Below are 22,345 nucleotides of genomic sequence, written 5' to 3'. Positions count from 1 at the left end.
GTGACAGTTTTTAAATCAGCTTTCCCCTACTGTTATACTAGAGTGTTCCTGATGACATTCACAGGACTCTCTCTCAATCAGCCCTCATCTATCATCGCAGCACTGACACTACTCTCCGCTCATTTACAGAGCCGATCCTGCTGAATATGCCAAATGTTTTGTTGTGGAATTTCATCATGAATCACCCCAGTTTCCGCATTTTGCACTGTGGTTACAACCAGTTCTCATCTTTAAGCCTGTTATGTATAGATCGCAAAGGCCTTTAGAAGTAGTTTTTTTACAACAAGAAAAATAGGAGAATTTTCATTCTCAGGTCTGCCAGACCTGCCTGCAAGAACTGCAGTAAAGCACCAATCTCATTTAGTTGTTTTTTACAATACACACAACGGATGTTGAGGCACTTTAGACAAACATTCCCCATGATGATGGCATATGGCATGTGAAACGTACCTCAGACAACCTGATTTACCCACAAAGTCAGTAATTGAAATGATAAAATTCACTCTGACACATAATCTATTCTCTTTTGGACAAGATTGCTACTTGCAACAAATGGAAACTGCAATGGGCTGTCGGTTTGCACCTCACTTTGCAAACCTATTTATGGCAAAATTGGAGGAAGATTTCATGTCAATGTGCATCGTAAAATCAATGTTGTATCTCCGTTACATAGATGACATCTTCATAATCTGGACTACCAGTGAGAAGGACCTACTCCATTTTCATAATGAATACAATTCTTTTCACCCCAACATAAAGTTGAAGCTGAATTACTCAAAAACAGAAGTCAGCTTTCTTGACACCACCGTTCAACTGAAAGACAACACCCTTGTAACTTCTGTTTTTCACAAACCGACAGACAGACGGACCTACCTAAGAAGTGATAGCTTCCACCCCAAGCATATAAGGCGCTCCATTATTTTCAGCCAAGCAATACGGTACAATCGTATGTGCTCAGACCCGACAGACTGGGATAAATAACTGCAGGAGCTCAGACAAGATTTCATCAGACAAGGTTATACCCCCAAAACAACAGACACTCAAATAAGAAGAGCTACTGCCATACCCAGAGACAACTTTCTGGAATATAAAAACAAAGACAACCTACAACCCACATCTTGAAACACTTCGAAAAATTATAAAAGAACTTCAGCCAATGCTAAACAATGACCAAACACTGAAAAACTGGCATACAGACAACCATCAAACCTTCAGCAACTAATTGTCCGAAGCTCCCTAAGTGAACCAGCAGAAAATGGCACATCTCCATGCCTACAGAAAAGATGCAAAACGTGCCCACATTTATATACAGACCATATAGTTATACCATACTGCCGACTTGAACATCACATAAAAGGATCATTTTCCTGAAGATCATCTAATGTAGTCTACCTAATTCTTTGCATGAAATGTCCTGACACTGCACTCTATGTGGGAGAAACTGGACAAACACTCCACCAGAGAATGAATTTACACAGGTTCCACATTAAACGTGGCAACACAGATGTTCCTATAGCGGCCCACTTCAACAAACATGGACACTGTGAGAGGGACTTTAAAGTCACAGTGCTTATGGGCAACTTCAAAATGCAGCAAGAGAGAAAAGAATGGGAAGATAAACTCATGCTAAAATTTAATACATTACAACATGGCTTGAATAAAGACAAGAGTTTTATGGCCAGATATGAGGATTGTTTACATCTCTCAGAATGACAGACAACCTGTCTACAGACCCACATTGTTTTGAAAAACTCATTACAAACTTCAAAAGACTTTGTTGGACAGTTATCTTATCCAAAGATCTTGACCATACATTGTTCTTTTCTCTCTTGTTAAATTAACCCTAGCCTGAATGAATCTATTAATTTTTTACATTTAAGATTTCTCATTTAAATATTTACCAATGTTGTTTCTTGTCCTAGAGTGTGTATATAAACATAGGGAACTTCAGTCTCTATATTCCATCTTGCCTGAAGAAGGGGCCTGAGTTGCCTCGAAAGCTTGCATATTGTAATCTTTTTAGTTAGCCAATAGAAGGTGTCATTTTGCTTGGCTTTTCTCTACATTCATAATGGCTAACACGGTACAACACCCTAGTACTACAATACACACAAGAAACACTGACCTTATTAAAACCCTTGAATAAAATAGGTAATGCAAAGCTTATTGAACTGGATATGTTATGCAGACCCATCATAAAAGATCCCATTATAACTCATACGAGTATGCTATAGTAGCTATCTATTTATATATGGCTCCCCATGCACTTTTCAGACACTGACTGTGCACAAAATGACCACTCTCCCACAGTAAAAGCTCAGAGAATCCAACTCACTTCTTTTATCATCTTTCCCATACTGTTATATTGGTGTGTTCCCCATTGTGGCATTTTGCCGTTCAGGATAATTCAAAGGGGATGTCCTCTTGTTTGGTTTCTCTCTCATTTTGTGCATTTCTTTTTTGTATATGATCACAATCCAACCTCTTCACTTCTAGCTTCCGCCCTGGGATCTGTGAAGGATCACCCTGAATAACATGTACATGACAGGAACGCTGTCAATGTTAGTGTATATCATGTACATCATGAGCAATATTTTTGCAGCAGCATTCCTGTTACCAGACATAGATGCTGATGAGGACATATCATGTGGGATTAGAATTTAAAGCTTCAGTAAATTTTAATGAATATTCTCATTAAAGGAAAGTTTCATAGCTGTCCTCCATCTCACAATAATATACTTTAGTAAACTGCTTCAAGCTGAGGACACATAGGAATTAGGCATTCATTAGTCTTAATTGGTAAATTTAAACATATGCTTTATTCCTGTTAAGAAGTAATTATTTTACCTGAAAAACATTTTAGCTGGTGATTGAAAGGCAGTACAGCTGTATTGCTCTGTGATGTGCAGAGGCAGCATGAACCACTGGCATAGTTTATTGGATGTAAAGAAAGGTTTAAAAAAATCAAAGCATGTTTGAATTATAAAAAGGGAAATTAGTAAAGTGGAGAGGAAACCACAGAGGGAAAACAAGCAAAAGCATTGACTAGTCATCCATTCCTCATATGCCAGCAATCCTTCGCAATGAATACTACAAAGTTTTCTGTTTCGTTAGTTGTTAGCATGCAAATACAAAGCAACATTTCTTGCTGATTTAGTTGGCCTAACAAATCAATGGAAACGCAATATAGACTCTTAGAAGATGAATGGATTAGTAACAACTTAATTTATTTGACCATTTTACCACCTTGGGGAAATTATCTGGCTTGTTACAGCTGAGATAATAATAAAGCCAGGTCTATTGTTTTTCATGGTTTCTCAGTTACAGTGTGTCCAGGGCTGAAAATCATTTCTGTCATCTGGCAGCACAGGCTCTGAAATTAGTTTAACTTTGTGTGTGGGTGGATGGGTAAAAGTTGTGTCTTTGTGCAGAAAACGACATGAGGCAAAGATGAGAGAGAGCCCCTCTGAAATGTTATTGGTAGTTCAAGTGGGAGATCTAAATTCAATGAGGGTAAGCAATATATCAATAATATGACACTGACTAAGGAGAAAAGTTTTATTTATTTATTTGTTTTTAACCATTTCTACATATTATTTACTTGTTCACTACTAAAGAGTAAGAGAAAACAACATGTCATGTGTGCTCCCATTGTTAAACATTGTAAAAAGTGCTGACTGTGAACTTCGCACATTTGCCAAAGCAAAGTGTTCTACTGTGTCATTCCACTCTTCGTGAAAGGGTTTAAATGCAAAAAGAACTCATTGTTCAGTTAGTCACCAAGATGGCGGTAAGAATCAAGAGCATCTTGGTTTGTGCAAGCCTATAGGAAGTATGCAAGCAAAAAGAACTACACTGACAGATTACCCTAGAATAACACAGAGAGCCCATGAGGTACTGAGTCAGAAACCAGAAAACCGACCAATAAGCTACTGGCAGATGAGACAGAATACAATATAAGACTCAAGATGTGTATGTGAGTAGAGCATTTTTGACTGGCCATAAATGGTTCCGTCTCACTTTTACAGCACAAGTGATTGACTGGCTACTCTAACAGGATTTTCCCCTTTCTGATAGAGAGTCATGATCTATGTTCTACACTATCTCTAAAGCTGACATGCAGAACTTAGATTTACCAGACAGTTGACACATCTTCTCTATCATTTCTTCATACTGTACATCTTAGTTCCTTAAAAAAAAACATTAGTTACAACCTGGGAAGCCAGATGCTTATTCTACATTGCCTATATGTTATGGTTTGCATAGATAGGAGAGCTAGCAATTTTATTTTTTGTTTTGCTCATGCAATCATTAAACCTGAAAATCACAGAACACAAGGAAAATAAGGAATTCTTATGGTTTATGCAACTGAAAAGAAGGAGCTGCTGTGAAGATTATTCATTCATGGAAAGCTCAAAGATTATTGCTAAGTTCCTTGACATAAACAATCATAATGCTTTTGACTTCACTACCATGTCCGTCTGGCTGACCATAATGACAGGAGTCAAATCAGGTCAATGCAGAAGACAGGAAAAGATTCATTAGAGGCAAAAAGAAAAAGGAACATTGTAAATATTACCGTATATTCTCACGTATAAGTCGGGTCTTGAAACCTGAAAAATCGACCATAAAATCAGACCCAGACTTGTACGCCTGTTCAAAAATGCAACACTTGCATTTTTTTTTCTACATCTTCTTGTCTCCTCCAATCTCGCATCAGTTTTCGGACGCATCAAATTTTGTTGCAGCAGCGCATTTAACAATTTCTTTCACTACTTCAACAACGTTTAGTTTAAAACCAGCTTCATATTTTCTTATCATCGAACGCTCCATTGTAGATAAGGGATGCTCTTACGATAAAGGTGTATGAGGGTATGAGATACAAAAAACACAAATCAGTACAAACGTTGCTTCGGAATACTTTGGGTATTATCATGTGGTCACGTAGGCACAATACATAGAAAAAAAAGGCAGTATGCTCCATGGTTACTCTTTCAGGTTGGTGTTAGCATATCATAATCCCTTGTACCAATAGTGTGAGTTTTCCGCATTCAACTTATTAGACCGACATTATAAAATACCAGAAATTATAAAAAATCAAGGCCCGACTTATCTACGGGAGAACTTAAAGGTGAGTATATACAGTAACTAAGGGTCCAGCATTACATACAGACTGAAAAGATACAATGCTTAGGAGGTGTAGGTGGAGGCCAAAAGTTTGCAGTTGATTGTCTAAATGTATTTGCATACTAAGTTTATGCACTCTCAATATGAATCTCTATGCCATTTTTTGGGCTCACCCAGGTAGGCCAGCTGCCCCCAATCCCAAATTTTGGTTGTATCGCAGTGGACTTTTGTTGTTTTGGGGAATTACACTACATTGCATCCCAGGTGAAACATTTTGCATTGTGGTAACATCTGGTGGTAAGTCACACCCAACCCACAACATCTGGATTACAAAGTTCCTCAGAAGCACTTTCTTTAGAGTTATAGTATTACGAGACTTACATTCTCAGGCATGCAGAGACTGCCTATAAGTGTTGCAAGCAGAGTGCTTCCTGGTGACATTAGCAGAGCTCTCTTTCACTAACTAATCACCTGTCAATATAGCACCGCCACAACACTCCACCCGTCCATAGTTCAAATCCTGCTGATTACGACAAGTATTATGTCATGGAATCTCACCATGATCCATCCCAGGTTACACATTTTGCACCGTGGTAACTGCCTGTGCTCAGTCTCAAGCCTGTCATGTCTGGATTGCAAAGATCTTTAGAAGCAGTTTCTTTACAGCTAGAGTAATAGGAGAACTTTCATTCTCAGGTATACAGTCTCTCACTCACCCCTAACCTTTCTGCAAAGCACACTTCAATGCTGTTCCTGACACCAACCTATTGAGTTGCCTTTTACAACACACATACGAAACAGTGATCTTATTATAACCCTAGATCACAGGCGTTAACTTAGCTATACAGTGATCCCTCGCTATATCGCGCTTCGTCTTTCGCGGCTTCACTCCATCGCGGATTTTAAATGTAAGCATATGTGAATATATATCGCGGATTTTTCACTGCTTCGCGGATGTCTACGGTCTACAGTACGTGTGCTTCCTCAGTTGATTTGCCCATTTGAATTGAAACAAGGGACGCATTTGAATTGAAACAAGGGACGCTATTGGCGGATGGCTGAGAAGCTACCCAATCAGAGCACGCGGTTAAGTTCCTGTGTGCTGCTGATTGGCTCAGCGACGGAGTGCTGCATTAACCAGGAAGTCTTATCTCACTCATTCAGCATTAACGTGCACAAGCGCCAACAGAAGATGCAAATGATTGCAGAAAAGGTAAAAGTTTTGGATATGTTGAAGGAAGGAAACAGCTACACCGTTGCAGGACACCATTACAGCATAAATGAGTCCACGATTCTTTTTATTTAAAAAGGAGGAAAGGCATATAAGATTTACGGCCGCAGTGTCTTTTAACCAGGACGCAAAATGAGTTGCAAGTGGACGTTGTAAGGCAGTAGTCTGGATGGAATCTGCTTTAGGGATTTGGATTGAAGAGTGATGGAAGAAGAACAACGGCGGTGCTAAACAGTCGCCTGAAGAGGCTCCTTTAGAAGAGCTGTAACGCTATCCTTTGTTGTGCAGTAAAATTAAACTCATCGTTATCGGACAAGTCATCATGTCATTGTCGGTGAGTAACCATAATTAATTATTTACGTACAGTACTTATTACATGTACATAGTTTAGTGTCACTGTACACACATTTTACTGTATACAATTTTTCTTGCATTGTACGCATTTATTGATGGTGGCCTGTCTGTCGTAATGGCTGTAACATATGTGATATCGGAGACGCTCGATATCTTTAAAATAATATTTAGGTTTTACTGTATGTAAACTGTGTTTACATACATAATTTCAACGAGTCTTACCTAATATCTAAGAGAATACAAAGGGTTTATGCTGTATAATTGTGCGTGAAATGTTTATAATAGTGTGGGAGAGTTTATAAGGGCTTAAAATATATAAAAATAACCATATAAACATATGGTCTCTACTTCGCGGATTTTCTTATTTTGCGGGTGGCTCTGGAACGCAACCCCTGCGATGGAGAAGGGATTACTGTAGTGAATAAAGACTAACATAGGTAATACAAGGTTTATAGAACTGGATATGTAATGTAGACTTATCATAAAAGATCTTCATACATCTCATACATGATGTTACAGTAGTTAACATCTCCATCCATTCATTAATTTTCTGAATCTGCATCTTCTTTTAATAGTTATGCCAAGTTGAATCCTTTTCCAGCAATACTGGGCCCCTAAGTCAAATCTGAGTGGAATGCCAGTCAGACACACACACACACTCACACTCACCCACATAAGGCCATTTTAGGATACTGCTATATTTATACTTCAGTGATAGAGTATCAGAAGAACTTAAGTGGAAACAAGTAAGAGTGAACATAAAGCAAATAATAAATAAATCAGTTAAGAAAAATACAATTTAATCTCCTATATTGTAATTTTACATTTAGGTTTACATAAGGAGGAGCAAAATAGAAAGTAGAAACTGTTTTCATTGTTTTTTTCAGAGCCTTACTATGCAATGTGTGTGACTGCTTTCATAGTTTTTTTTTTTCGTCTCATAATCAACGCAACAGAACAACCCTGCTTCATCAGCTTTCACAAAGAGTATATCTGATTGTTTCTGCTACTCTACTGTGTAGTGTGGATGCTGTCTAAAGGAAATCCATGGCAAACATTTCAGAAAACTGTGCCCGGCCTGGTTTTCAAAGCCATTGCAATAATGCTTCTAACAGCTTTTAAATCAACAAACTGCAAATGATTTTAACAATAGGCCAGACTGTGGTGCAGTTCAGACTAAACTCCATTGGGCAAAGAATGGTATTTTCAGAATTTATTTCTTTCATTTGCAAGTATTTGGCAGAAATTGTGTGCCAGGCTGGATCTTAGAATTACACAATATTTTCTTTCATATTACATCCTAAGAATTTGGATTCCCCATTGATTTTATTAAATATACTGTAATAAAAGTGGTAGAAGAATATCTTGTAAAGCAAATACAGTTTTTCTTGACTGCTTCAAGTTTACCATTGAAACATTCTTTATTTATTTACAGTATATTTTGTATATGGCCAAGTGCCTTAGGATCAAGTACCAGCTTGATCATCTGTGTTTGTGAGAGGTTTCTTTGGGTATCTGAGTTGTATGCTAGACAAATCATTAATTCCAAATTCTTCCAACATATGAGACTCTTCATGTGTGTATGAGTGTGCTCAATTAGATGGAATGAGTTTATTTGTGGCTTGAATTTCTGGCTTGTATAAAGATGAATGACATATAATGCGGTCCTCTCTGCCATATGAAAAAAAAAGAACACAAGTATAGGCAGCATTCTTTTGAATCAGCATTCTTTTGAATGCTTTGAAACTTTTCCATAATGTGAATGTGACACATCAAACTAGGAACTTCATGTCAAATGATGACATGAATATATAGCCCTCAGCATTTTCTTATCGACTAACGATTAAGAGTATTATGTTTTACTATGTCTGTCATTTGTTTATATCTTACATTTTATCATTTTTATGCCTCATGTGCTATTTGATAGGATGTCTAACTATATATTCACAATGTTGGTTATTATTGCCAACTGATACAGAAAAATTGCCTGTAACAATATTTAATTATGCATATTTTTGTTGAAAGATGTCACTTGTTAACAGGATTTGAATTTCAGAAATGAAATATTATTTGAAATTAAGCTACCAATAAAATAGTATATTTTTTTAATGTGCAAAAAGAAAAAAAATTCCTGTCCAGGAAGTTGTGCTATCTTTTTTTACACATTTTCTTTGCAAAACAAGAGTTGATCAATAAATATCTCTTAGGATGGACACCACTGCTGTTGTCATGATCAGGCTTTTCGTTTTGATTTTTTATACAGGGTGGCCCACGAAAATGTGGCTTGCCTTCACCAAGCTGACTGCATTATGTGGTGGAGAGAAAAATGATCAAATTTGGTACTCACATTTACAGAAGATGCTGAAAGTGATCCCCTTGTGTGTCAATACATTTCTGTGCCCATTTTCAGTGGCAGACAAGGTGGGAGTTGTCTCGGTGGAGGTGGGCCACTTTTTTGTGGGCTGTCCTCACAGGTGGCGCAGTGGTAGTGCTGCTGCTTTGCAGTAAGGAGACTGTGGAAGATTGTGGGTTCGCTTCCCGGTTCTTCCCTGTGTGGATAGCTGCTTTGAGTTCTGAGAAAAGTACTATATAAATGTAATTAATTATTATTATTACCCTGTAAATCGTCCTTGGCTTCGGAGAATTATTGAAACTTTGTTTTAAGAGTTTTTGAGTTCAAGGATACTTGTGGTAACATTTGCTTTTGTGTCTGATATGTTTTTAATGTTGAAAAAAGTTAGTGCTCTTCAGCAACTCCATGTTGTTTGCCATGTGGGTGCCACTATTTTGAGGGTAATTTATTAAAGGTTGTTATACCATTTCTGGGTAAGGTCAACATGATATTACTGTCATATCTTCCTGGTTGTCCAAGACTGGAATTTCACAAACAACCTTTGCAGTCATTCTTTGTTTTTTAACTTCTGGTTACAAAATATTTTTTGACGTTCTTTTTTATGATGATTTGCTATTTACAATTTGGCTCTGGTTACATGTTCCTTTTTATTTTTGATTTCCTTCCCACCCTGTTTCCTGACTATGATTCTTGCAACACATCCTATTTACTTTAAAGTTAGTCTTTTTGGCTTGAAATTTTTGGCTTACAGACATCTCTTGATTCCAATTACTTTTACTGTCTGAACTAGACAGAAAGATGTTTGAAAAAAAAAGAAAAAAAAACAAAAACAAAATGTAGTCAGAGATGTGTAAAGCCCATTAATCAAAAGGCAATTCTATCATCAAAACAAAAAAGTGAAAAAGCAAAATTATATTAAGTCATATAGAAAGAGTCATAAGATTCAAAAACATGATCAACAAAGAATTCACAGGTTTTTAACAAATCTTGGATAAATTAGACGTAAAAGAGCATTACTTTTACATTATCCTAGTGAATTGTGGATAACACTGCCTAGATAACAAACAACATGAAAACGACAATGCAGTAGTGACGTTAAAAGGTAATGTAAAAAATAATGAAATTTTTAATAAAGGCTTCAGATAAAAAGCTGCAAAAATAGATTCTTTGATACTGAAAACCCTAAAAAGTCACCCAGATGAGCATTATCACTTTAGAAAAGTACAGAAAGAAATTGAAGAACACTCAAAATCATAATATTTCTCTCAACGCTGCTGTGGATATATATATATATATATATATATATATATATATATATATATATATATATATATATATACATATATATATATATATATATATATATATATATATATATATATATATATATATATATATATATACAGATAGAATCCAACTGTAACGAAATTCATGGGACCATAGAAATATTCTGTTGTTACAGAAATTTTGTTATAATGATTCTGAGGAAAATACATACTGTATATTATTTTGACTGTGGTCACCAGCGATTCACAATCTCTAACGGCAGTAGCACAAGAACAATTCTGTAGCTACTCTGCTGCATCTGCTAAACAGTAAACCAAGGCCAAAGTAATTGGTTGTTCTCTGCAGGATCAGGCTTACCAAGTAACATGCTTGTCGCACGATGTTTAGAACATTTAACACCAGGCTTTGACCTGCTCTACTTTGCCCTTACATAGCAGTGATTCCAAGCCACTGGTGTTGTTCTAATCTGAAAATGGGAGCTAAAGCCGGACAATTGTCTGTGTTGCAGCTCCTATCTCGTGTGCTTAAGTGCTGAAGTTAAGAGCTCTGATTTTGAATGAAGTCTTGAGACTGTATCTGCCTTCTCTATACAGCAATAAAGTACCTGTATTTTCCATGGAAACCTGAACTCACCTTTCTGTCTCTTGTGCAATTCTGTGACCCAAGTTTGACAATACCTATATAAAAAACAGCACTTATTAAACTACAAAAGATATTTTATTTGAAAATGAGATGTTAGATGTAATAAATATTTTTTTCAGCAAAACTGAATGCCGTTTTTCAAGTTTTTGTTCATTGTAAAGAAAACTTTGCGAAGCACTATGATGCTTGAACAGTGCAGTATCTGCACACGACACAACAACCCATGCAGACACTCAGTGGATCACTGAGCCTCGTCAAGACTGCCCAAGAGCGTAAATTTCCCAACAGATTATCACATTCTTTTGGTCTAACAAGAAATTGACAGCCAGTTACAGGTTCCCAAGACTCGATGAAAGTGTTAACTTGACATTAAGTATTTTTTGCATCACATTATTATCTTCGGTCGCCATTTTTGGTTGAAAAAACGTTTGTTATACTTATACCTTGGTATTTGCTATACTGGAATTTAACCTATAGATAGATAGATAGATAGATAGATAGATAGATAGATAGATAGATAGATAGATAGATAGATAGATAGATAGATAGATAGATAGATAGATAGATAGATAGATATTAAAAATGTAATAAAATAGAATAATCAGTGGTGTTAAAGGCAGGGCTTAAATTTAAGAATATAATTACTGTGGAATTTCCTTCATCAGAACATGTAAAAATATCATTTACAACTTGGATTAATGTTATTTTTGTACTGTAAAATGTATAGAAGCCAGACTAGAATTTCTCAAATAAATGATGAACTAAAATGTAGAACTGAATCTACCAGACGACTATTTTGTTGAAATATTTTAGAAAGAAAAAGTACATTTGGAATAGGTCTATAGTTCCTATGTGTATGTGGGTCTAGCTATGATTTTTCTATCACGTTCTGATAACTGACACCTTTAGTGCATTCGAAACTGTGACTGCCAGCACCTATGCTAAGAATAGGTGCTAACAGAACAGCCATTAAACTTTGCGTTGATTTGGTTGACACTGGGTCTAAGGGACAGATAGTAGGATTCATTTTATAAATTAAAATTATGGCTTACTATTCTGTTGTCAATTTAAAATTACTGAAGTGGTGTGCTCAAGGAAATTTGGGACATTATTGTCAATTTTATTATTAAAGTAATAATAAAAGTTCATAATTCCTAATTCTTAGATTAGCAACTGTTCTAAACAGCACATGAGGATTATTTCTTTTGTCATGTATGAATCTAGAATAGCACTCAGAATGGGCCATAAAGAGAGCTACGTATAATACTGTATACCTTCTAACAATGTCTCTCCATGCAGTGCGGAGGACTAGTAGCTTTGTGGTTCTCCACCTATGCTGTAGCTTTTGGTATTCTAATTTAAGAGCACAAGACACTCTCATTAAATCAGGGTGAGTTTCTATGTTCGTTAACCTCTTTTATTTTAAGGAGTGCTACCATGTAGAAGGCCCCTTTAAAAATCACATTATAGTTAGGTGTCGGCCGATCTAGATTGTTTTCCATAATTAAAAGTTTTTGATATTTAACTTCCAGTCCGCGGTTGTGTAAAACGAATGCTTTTTAACCTTTTTTTCAGCATAAACTGAACACCATTTCTCACGTTTTTGTTCATTGTAAAGAAAACTTTGAGAAGCACTATGATGCTCGAACAGTGTAGTATCTGCACACGACACAACAACCCATGCAGACACTCGGTGAATCACTGAGCCTCGTCGAGACTGCCCAACAGTGCAAATTTTCCAACAGATTTTCACTTTCTTTTGGTCTAACAAGAATTCAACAGCCAGTTACAGGTTCCCAAGACTTGGCGAAAGTGTTATCTTGACATTAAGTATTTTTTACATCACATTATTATCTTCGATCGCCATTTTTGGTTGAAAAAATGTTTGTTATACTTATGCCTTGGCATTCGCTATACTGGGATTTAACCTATAGATAGATAGATAGATAGATAGATAGATAGATAGATAGATAGATAGATAGATAGATAGATAGATAGATAGATAGATAGATAGATAGATAGATAGATAGATAGATAGATAGATAGATAGATAGATAGATAGATAGATAGAAATTTGGTATATATTTAGTCAGAAAATGCCCTTTTTTCTAAGTTACAATCTGCTGTTTTAGAAAATGTTGCCCCTTACCACTACATGCCACCACCAAACCAAAGTTATGGGTAAGATAAAACTGATGAAGCATGAGAATTGTGATCATTTAAACTGCACACATGTTTACTTATTCGTTCATTTTTTTTTTAAGAAATACACTCACTGGCCACTTTATTAAGTACACCTTGCTAGTACAGGGTTGAACACACTTTTGCCTTCAGAACTGCCATAATTCTTCATAGTATAGATTCAACAAGGTGCTGGAATATTCCTCAAGGATTTTGGTCCATATTGACATGATAACATCACATAGATGCTGCAAATTTGTTGGCTGCACATCCATGATGTGAATCTCCCATTCCACTACACCCCAAAGGTGCTCTATTGGACTGAGGTCTGGTGACTGTGGTGGTCATTTGAGTACAGTAAACTCTGTTATCTTCAAGAAACCAAATTGGGATAATTTGAGCTTTGTGATATGGTGTGTTATTCTGCTGTGGCCATCAGAAGATGGGTACAACACTGTCAAAAAGAGATGGATATGGTCAGCAACAATACTCAAGGTAAGCTGTGGCATTTAAACAATGCTCAGTTGGTACTAAGGGGCTCAAAGTATGCCAAGAAAATATCTCCAAACCATTACACCACCAGCAGCAGCAGCAGCTTGAACCATTGATACAGGCAAGTTAGATTCATACTTTCATGTTGCTGATGCCAAATTCTGACCCTACCATCCGATTGTGGCAACAGAAATCAAGACTTATCAGACCAGGCATTGTTTTTACAATCTTCCATTGTCCAATTTTGGTGAGTCTATCTGAATTGTAGCCTCAGTTGCCTGTTCTTAGCTGACAGGAGTGGCAGCCAGTGTGGTCTGCTGCTGCTGTAACCATCTGCTTCAAGGTTCAAGGTGTTGTGCATTCATAGATGCTCTTCTGTATTCATCGGTGGCCGATTTGCGGGAGTGGGTTCATGTATGTCTAAGAAGTCTGGAACAAAAGCTGGTAGATTGCTTACTGCGGCGCGATCAGCAATGGGAGGTAGAAATACAGGATGCGATGAGGAGAAGTATTGCTACGTACTTTCAAACTCCGCGCCGATCAACGCTATTGGTGGAAGCACGGCCGTCCTACTCCTCTACTGCTGCAGCTGCTGTACGGCTGGAGTTTCCAAAACTGGAAACCTCCTGTAAATCGGCAGAGGTGCTTCAATTCATTGAACAAGCAGACGCGTTTTTAGAACTGCACCCATTAACGCTAGCTGAATTGTTGGGCTTCTTGAGTACGTCTCTACAGGGACCAGCGCGCCACTGGTGGCAGGTGGAAAAGAATAATATCAAGGACCGGGCATCTTTCCGTATGGCTTTTTTGGAGGCCTTCTTACCTGCTGACTACCAAACTGAAGTCGAAGAACAGCTCCTGGCCGCTCGGCAGGGTCCATCTCAACCCATCAGAGATTTTTTTACGAATACCGTGCGCTCTGTCTAAAATGGAACCCCAATATGTCAGAAGAACACATGGTTAGACGCATTCTGGGTGCTTGTAACCAGCGGCTTGCGGTAGCACTTAGGGGCACGGTGAGTTCTGTACAGTCCATGGTAAAAATCGGATCCTTGATCGAGAAGGATTGGGCTGCTATGAGGGGTAAAAAAGATCCTCCCAGAGACACTTCTAGCAGAGATGCACCCAAGGTCAAATATCCGAAGGACAAGGACCAGTCAGTTGGGGCTGAGCTCACCATGTTAAGCGCACAGTTGCCCTTACTAGTGGTACTGGTGAGTGTGCAGGACATCATCGGGGATGCTGTCATTGATACAGGGAGCACGTTTACCTTAATTAATCGCAGCTTGTGGGAAAAAATAAAGTTGCCCGGCGAGCTACTTAAGGGAGGCGGCACAGTAAAGTTCTTCTTGGCTGACGGGCGAGCATATGGAGATAGTGGCAAGGCTCGAATGCAGTTTAGATTGCAAAATATATCTTGGGAAGTCGAGGTGTATGTCTTGGAGGATGCATTCCTGTCTATGCCACTGCTCTTAGGGCTGGATTCCATCGTGGCAGCCGACATCATTTTACACCCAAGGACTCATTAATACATAATGCCTGGAGGGGGGGGGTGTTCAGTTTTGAGGTAAGAGGGCATGATGAATTACACTGGCCAAATGTAAATTACTATTTTGCAGTACCAGTTAAAGATATCAGCCCTGTGGAGGAAAGCATTTGTTCTCAGCCCTGCAAGGTGCAACCTATTCTGAGGAGATGACCCATGGTATGGACGGACAAACTTGGGCATACGGAGGTTATTCACCATCGTATATACACCGTTGATGAAGTCCCTGTCCGTCAGAGAGCTTACAGGGTCTCTCCTATGAAGAGAAAGGTTATCAAAGAGTGGGTTGATCGTATGCTGCTGGAAGGTATTCTTGAAACCTCTACCTCGGCCTGGGCATCCCCGGTGGTTTTGGTGCGTAAGACCAATGGTGCCTTTCGTTTTTGTGTGGATTACCGTGGGCTAAATGCCAAAACTACCAGTGATGCATATCCTATGCCCCTGGTGCATGAAATTTTAGAATCCTTACACAGCACAGTGGTTTTTAGCACTCTGGATTTACAATCGGGATATTGGCAGGTATGCATGGGAGAAGACAGTGTGGCCAAGACTGCTGTGATCACTCCTGATGGCTTATTCCAATTCCGAGTAATGCCTTTCGGCCTGAAGAATGCAGGGGCATCTTTTCAACGCCTAATGGAACAAGTGCTGCGGGGGCTGATTGGGAAGAACTGTTTTGTCTATATTGATGATATCATTGTCTTCTCTTCGTCAATAGACCTAAATGAGATCTTCCATCGGCTTCAGACAGGCTCAACTGACCCTAAACATCAGTAAGTGTCACCTCGGACAATCTCAACTTACCTTCCTCGGTCATGTGGTATCAGCAAAAGGTATTGGGGTGGATCCAGAGAAAATCATGGCCCTTGTGGACTACCCACCACCTTCGGACATTAAATCCCTTCAGCGTTTTTTGGGAATGGTGGGTTGGTTCCACAAGTTCATACCCAGATTAGCTGACACTGCAGACCCATTACATCGCCTGCTGAAGAAAGGAACCTCATGGCAATGGACTCCGGGGTGCCAAAAGGCATTTGAGCAACTGAAGAAACATCTGATGGAACCTCCAGTTTTGGCACAACCTATTCCACTGCTCACCTTCCAAGTCCAGACTGACACTAGTAATGTGGGGCTTGGGGCCGTATTAACGCAGTTCAAAGAGGAAGAAGAACGAGTAATTGCCTATGCATCAAGGTCTCTCCGTGGCCCAGAACTCAACTATTCAGCATCCAAGAAGGAGTGTCTCGCAGTCGTGTGGGCAGTGGAAAAGTGGCGTCATTATCTTGAGGGATCACTATTCGAGGTGTATACTGACCACTGTGCTCTGGCTTGGGCATTTAACTGCTTGAAGATGTCCTCACGACTCACCAGGTGGGTTCTTCGTCTCCAGCAGTTCACCTTTAAGGTTTTTTATCGAAGGGGTTGTGGAAATGTGGTTCCAGATGCGCTGTCCCGGGTTCCAGAGCCTAGGGAGGTATCGTCAATAGCCCTGATTTCGACTCTGCGTTGGGACCTTCCACTTGACATATCAGATATCGCCCGAGCCCAGGATAACAGTCTGGTTTGTCGTGAGGTAAGGGAGAACTCTGAGTCGTGGACGGGACGCATTCATTTCCAAGAGCTCCAAGGGATATTGTATCGCTGTGTGCCATCAAAACTCGGGGGTGAGAAATATCAACTAGTCGTACCTGAGGCTCTTCTTCCAGAGTTCTTGGCTTATTTTCATGACAGCCCTTTCGGCGGTCACCTTGGCAGATTGAAGACTCTAAAAAAGATATTAGAGGTAGCCTGGTGGCCCACCGTGAGGAAGGACGTGTGGAAACATGTGAGAACCTGTACCATATGCCAGCAGTACAAAAACCCACCTGGGCTTCCTGCAGGACAACTGCAATCAACAAATATCACTGAACCAGGAGAAATGTGGGGAATTGACATTATGGGTCCATTAGCGCCAAGTAAGAACAAGAGGACCATCCTGGTAGTGGTGGTAGATTATTACTCTAAATGGGTGGAGCTTTTTGCTTTGCCAAATTCAACAACTGAACTGCTGTGCTCCACCCTAAGGAATGAGATGTTTACCCGCTGGGGGGTTCCAAAGGTCATCATTTCTGACAGAGGTCCACAATTTACCAGCTCTGAGATGATAAGTTTCATGAAGGAATGGGGGGTAACCCATAAGAAAACCACAGCTTACCATCCACAATCCAACCTCACGGAGCGAGTGAATCGTACCCTGAAAACTATGATAGCCTCCTATGTCGGTACCCGCCACCAGGATTGGGATCAGAGGCTTCCAGAGTTAAGAATGGCCCTCAATTCCACGTGGCATGAGAGTACTGGTGAATCGCCTGCTTGTTTGGCTCTCGGAAGACAGATATTGGGTCCCCTAGAGCGGCTTGTCACTCCCCCAACTCCTGATTAATCCCAATATTGCAAAGTCTTGCAGTTAGAAAATTTAAAAGATATAGTTAAAGAGAGATTGGTGCGTTCCAAGGATAAACAAGCCCGGTTTTACAATAAGCGGCGAAAGAAGGTTACATATTCTGAAGGGGACTGGGTTTGGCTGAGGACACACTACATCTCAAAAGCATCATCCAGATTTACATCTAAGCTAGCGCCAAAATGGTTTGGTCCAGCCACAATATTAAAACAATTAGGGCCCGTTAATTACCAAGTCCAATGGCAAACTGACAGTAACATGAAAACAGATACATTCGATGTGACCAACATGAAACCCTACTATGCCCTCATGGAGGGTTTGGGGAGGGGGACTCTGTAACGGTCGACCGGAATATGTGTATGTACCTGTAAGTTTGTACCTTTTCCCATACCTGTTTTAGTGGTACGCCTTTATGTGCAGGGCCAGCCCTTGATACAGAGGGAGGGGAGCTCCTGGCTTGGAGGGCCAACAGACTGTACGGGGTGGAGCTAGCCGTATGTAAATAGGTGGCGGGAAAAAAGAAGAGGAGAGACGAGGAGGAAGCCATAACAGGAAAAGGCACAAGGGAAAGGATTAACACTCTTGGATATCGTCAGGTGAACCCGAGTTCATTGCAAGCCAAATTATTTTTTCTTTCGGGAGGAAGGCATACGGGAGAAGACTTGACGGGCCAGCACTAGGAACAGTTAATCAATACATTTCCCGGAATAAGATATATGGTCGGCGCCTCATTCCCCCACGATAGACTGAGCTCAACGCTTTGGTACAGATAAGACTTAAAAAACTATAAATTCATTGTTTCTTTTTTTTGTGTGTTTCCATCTGCTAAAATCCTTATTAGTAATGTATGTTTTCTAGTGTTTGTGTTGTGATTTGTGTGGGGAGGGGGAACGCTGCAGCGCGATATAATGCATCTAAGGTTTTCTGTTGTTGTTGTTGTTGTCCCGGTGATAATGTGTATTGTCTATCAATAATCATTTTAACTTGATCCTGCTCTTGCTGGTGTGTCTCCTTAATTTGAAGTGGTGTAGTAGAAAAGTAGTGTTGGTCACTCGCGCCCCGGATTATTTATTTATTTATTTTTTTTGCTGCCTCTCAAAGAGGGCAGCGCATATTATAATCGTGCCGGATCTGAGAGCGGTATAACTTCTCTCCCTAGAAATCCTAAAGCTGATTTTGCTTAGTGGATACTGTCATCATCAGCCTATTGGTATACATTTTGTGCCTATTATCAGGTAGCAAGTGACTGTCACTTCTATAACTTTCAGCATGCTAGTAGACATATATCTAAATATATATCTAAATCTCATTTTGATGATTGAACATACTTCCTTATTCTAATATACCATATACATTGCTAGGTTTCCTTGTCATGTTATTAAAAACAATGAATTTGCCCATCGCTGTTTTAAACCTGTTTATCAGTGGTTTATAACTGTGATCCATCTTATTTGGGATCACTCTTTTAATTTAATCTAAGCATATTCAACAGAGCAAAGTAATCCATCTTCACATGACACACAAACACCAAGTAGTAAATTTAGCAAAGGAGGTAAAAACAAAAGTGCTGATTATGCCAAAATGCAGCTGGAGGTAGCCAATGAAATTTCTATAAAAAATGTTGTGTTGTTTGTTCTTTATGCACAGCTTTGTTTTTCAAGTCATGGACATAGAATTCAGAACATAGGTTGTTCTCACCATAAGGCTAGTTTTAAACATATAACTTTCAGCTTTGTCCCTCCTAGGGTAATGGCTTGAGCTTGGCGACAGCAATAAGAAATACTGCAATGTGTTCTGTGAATGGTTAGTATGCTTGTCTTTCAATCAAGAAATATGGATTTGACTCCTGTCCATTATATTTAATTATTTATCATGGCCTTAAACAGATTCAGGTGTGTTGTCTCTGGAGTTGTTTAATGCAATTTGGGGTTCTTCACCCCAGAAGAAAATACTAGGAATGTTTTAAACAAAGAAGCTTTTCATTACTAGAACAGCTATGTCCTAAGTGCAAGTGGTTCAAGGGTTATAAAGTTTGGTGAGTAAGTTACAGTTACTGTTTACCTTTCCATCTTCTCACCTAGATAGATAGATAGATAGATAGATAGATAGATAGATAGATAGATAGATAGATAGATAGATAGATAGATAGATAGATAGATAGATAGATAGATAGATAGATAGATAGATAGATAGATAGATAGATAGATAGATAGAGTACAAGTTACAGCTACTACATAGTGGTAACACTATTCCAGGGCTCAGTAGTATTGCTTATACAGAAAGCCTGTACAAGCTGAAAATCCTTATCTAATAGACATTAGGGAGGGATATTATTTTAAATAGAAAGAAAGAGTTCACAAAGTAATTTAGTTCAAGCCATCTATAAATTCAAAATTTGACTAGATTCTATAAACATATTCCAAAGCTTCTATTTTTCCCCACAATATAATTTAATTCTCAACTTGATATTATATTGGAAACAATGAGTAAAACTGAAATGTTGTGTTGTGCTGAATGGCCTGTATTCACAAAATTGCTTTTATATGTACTAAGAAGGCATAAAGCATTCCTATAACAAAGTATATAACTTAATATATTTTTGATGACAGGGTATATATAAAGTCTGTATTTGAAAAATATTAAATATTTTTTATTTTTTTTGTCTTATTAAATCTTTCACTATAAACAAATTAAAGACATATCTGTTAAGAAACAGAGTCTGGAATGTCATTCATGTTACATATTACTCAGTTAAAACCATATTTCCTTATCAAGGTTCATCAGCAGAAAGGCCTGTCTTACTTTAGTAAAATCCAGTCAGAATTTAAATGTTTGTAAGTATGTCCCCCTTATCAGCACTTAATAGAAAATAAATGTGTCATTTTTTTTTTTGCCAGAGGCTGATAAAATGTTCTCTGTGATTACAGTTATCTCTCTGTGATTGTAATGAATGTATCATTTGAGGAGTGATGTTTTGAAATTTTGTATTTACCCTGGTTGCATATATATATATATATATATATATATATATATATATATATATATATATATATATATACTGAAAATATATAGAAAAAGATAAAGATATAAACAATTTTCTCCTGTTCTAATGATTTTGCATATGAATTGTATTTTTATCTTTTGTCTCAGTGCTTCCAGTCCTGTTACCATGCTGTCTTAGCTGAAGTGCTGCTGCGATGGAACACTCCTGCACAGAATACAAATGGAGGCATTTCCAGTGAAAACAGTTAACATAATGATTGATATCAGCATCAATCAGTAGAGAGTATAGGAAATTGAGTGTAATATAAGCCATTATAGCAAACAAAAGGAAAATTATTCTAGAAACCTCTCTAATTTTTGCTTGCAAGGTATGCATTTTTACATAATAGTGCTGCATTATCAATTTCTTTTACACATAGCTACTTTTGCAGAGAGAGACACAGCTGTCAGCTTCCATCAGCCTGGTTTAATTCTGATAAAATGAAATTTATTGCACTGACACGATAGAAAAAGTAAAGATTTATCTCTCAAATGCCTTCTGTGAAACAGTTTCACACTTCTGTTCAGAGTCACAAGCAGATCCATATGTAACAAAGAATTTAAACTTATTAGGTTGTCTGAAATTATTCAACAAGAGCATTAAAGCATTTGAGAAGAAGTTATCTATTGAAGAGGTAATATTCTGCAATAGCAAGACTAGAAAGCAGCTTTTTCACTCAGCCATCTATGTATTCAAAGACAGCACAGTTTGAAGTTTAAACTGATTATATTTTATGAAAAGTGAAACTTCACATTTGAATGATGTACTAGGGGGATGCAGCAGCCAGACCAACGTTGAAGAGGATATTGGCAGCCAACATCAAGAGAATCCAAGGCTGTAGGCGGCATGTGAGAGTTGTAATCATTACAGAAGTTCATTGGTCTCAAACAAAATGAAAAAATAAATATTTAAAGCATAAACATAAAATGTTATCATTAGTTTTGTAATAACTAATATAAGTAAAAAAAAAATGGATTGCATTAACCCTTGAAATTCAAATAGAATTTGAAAGCTGAAAAAATAGAGAAGATACCTTTCCAGCATTGAAGCCAAAATGTCTTTTACACAAGCTTTGCATTTTTAAGACTAATACATTTCTATTATTATTTCCTACTTGACATTTATTGCTAGTGACAGTCTCTTTAAAAAGTGTTATTTGGAAATATTTCTGAAAGCCATTAGCGTATCTTAATTGTGTAATTCTGTCATTCATTTTCTCCCCATGAGGATTATTTATATGCTCCTTTCAGACTTTCAGGAAGCCTTTCATTTTTGCCTTCAAATTAAGAACATTTACAGTATTTATTCTTAACCTCATTCCCTATTGCATCCTCTGATGGGGTAATCTGAGATATTAATTAAAGCCAACATTTGATGCATTGTCCCTTCACCCACTTGAAAGTTTCTGTTATATAAAAATGGAGATCTCACCCTTTTCCTCAAGGCACTGAACCGTAAGCACAACATAACATTCTCAAACCTGCTTATTCCAAGTGCAGAGGAATACTTTACAGAGTGTTTAATTTAATTATTAACATTGCAAAAACTGACAGTGAAAAAGTAGATGTTCATGTAAAATACTAGGAATTACTACGTGGGTGCAGCCACAGGGAACAGCTAGTTTTATATAAGAAAAATATAATGTGTGG

The sequence above is a fragment of the Erpetoichthys calabaricus genome, chromosome 11 (assembly GCF_900747795.2).
Source record: "Erpetoichthys calabaricus chromosome 11, fErpCal1.3, whole genome shotgun sequence".
Lineage (NCBI taxonomy): Eukaryota > Metazoa > Chordata > Cladistia > Polypteriformes > Polypteridae > Erpetoichthys > Erpetoichthys calabaricus.
The sequence above is the reverse complement of the archived record's forward strand: the minus strand, read 5'-3'. Positions refer to the sequence as shown.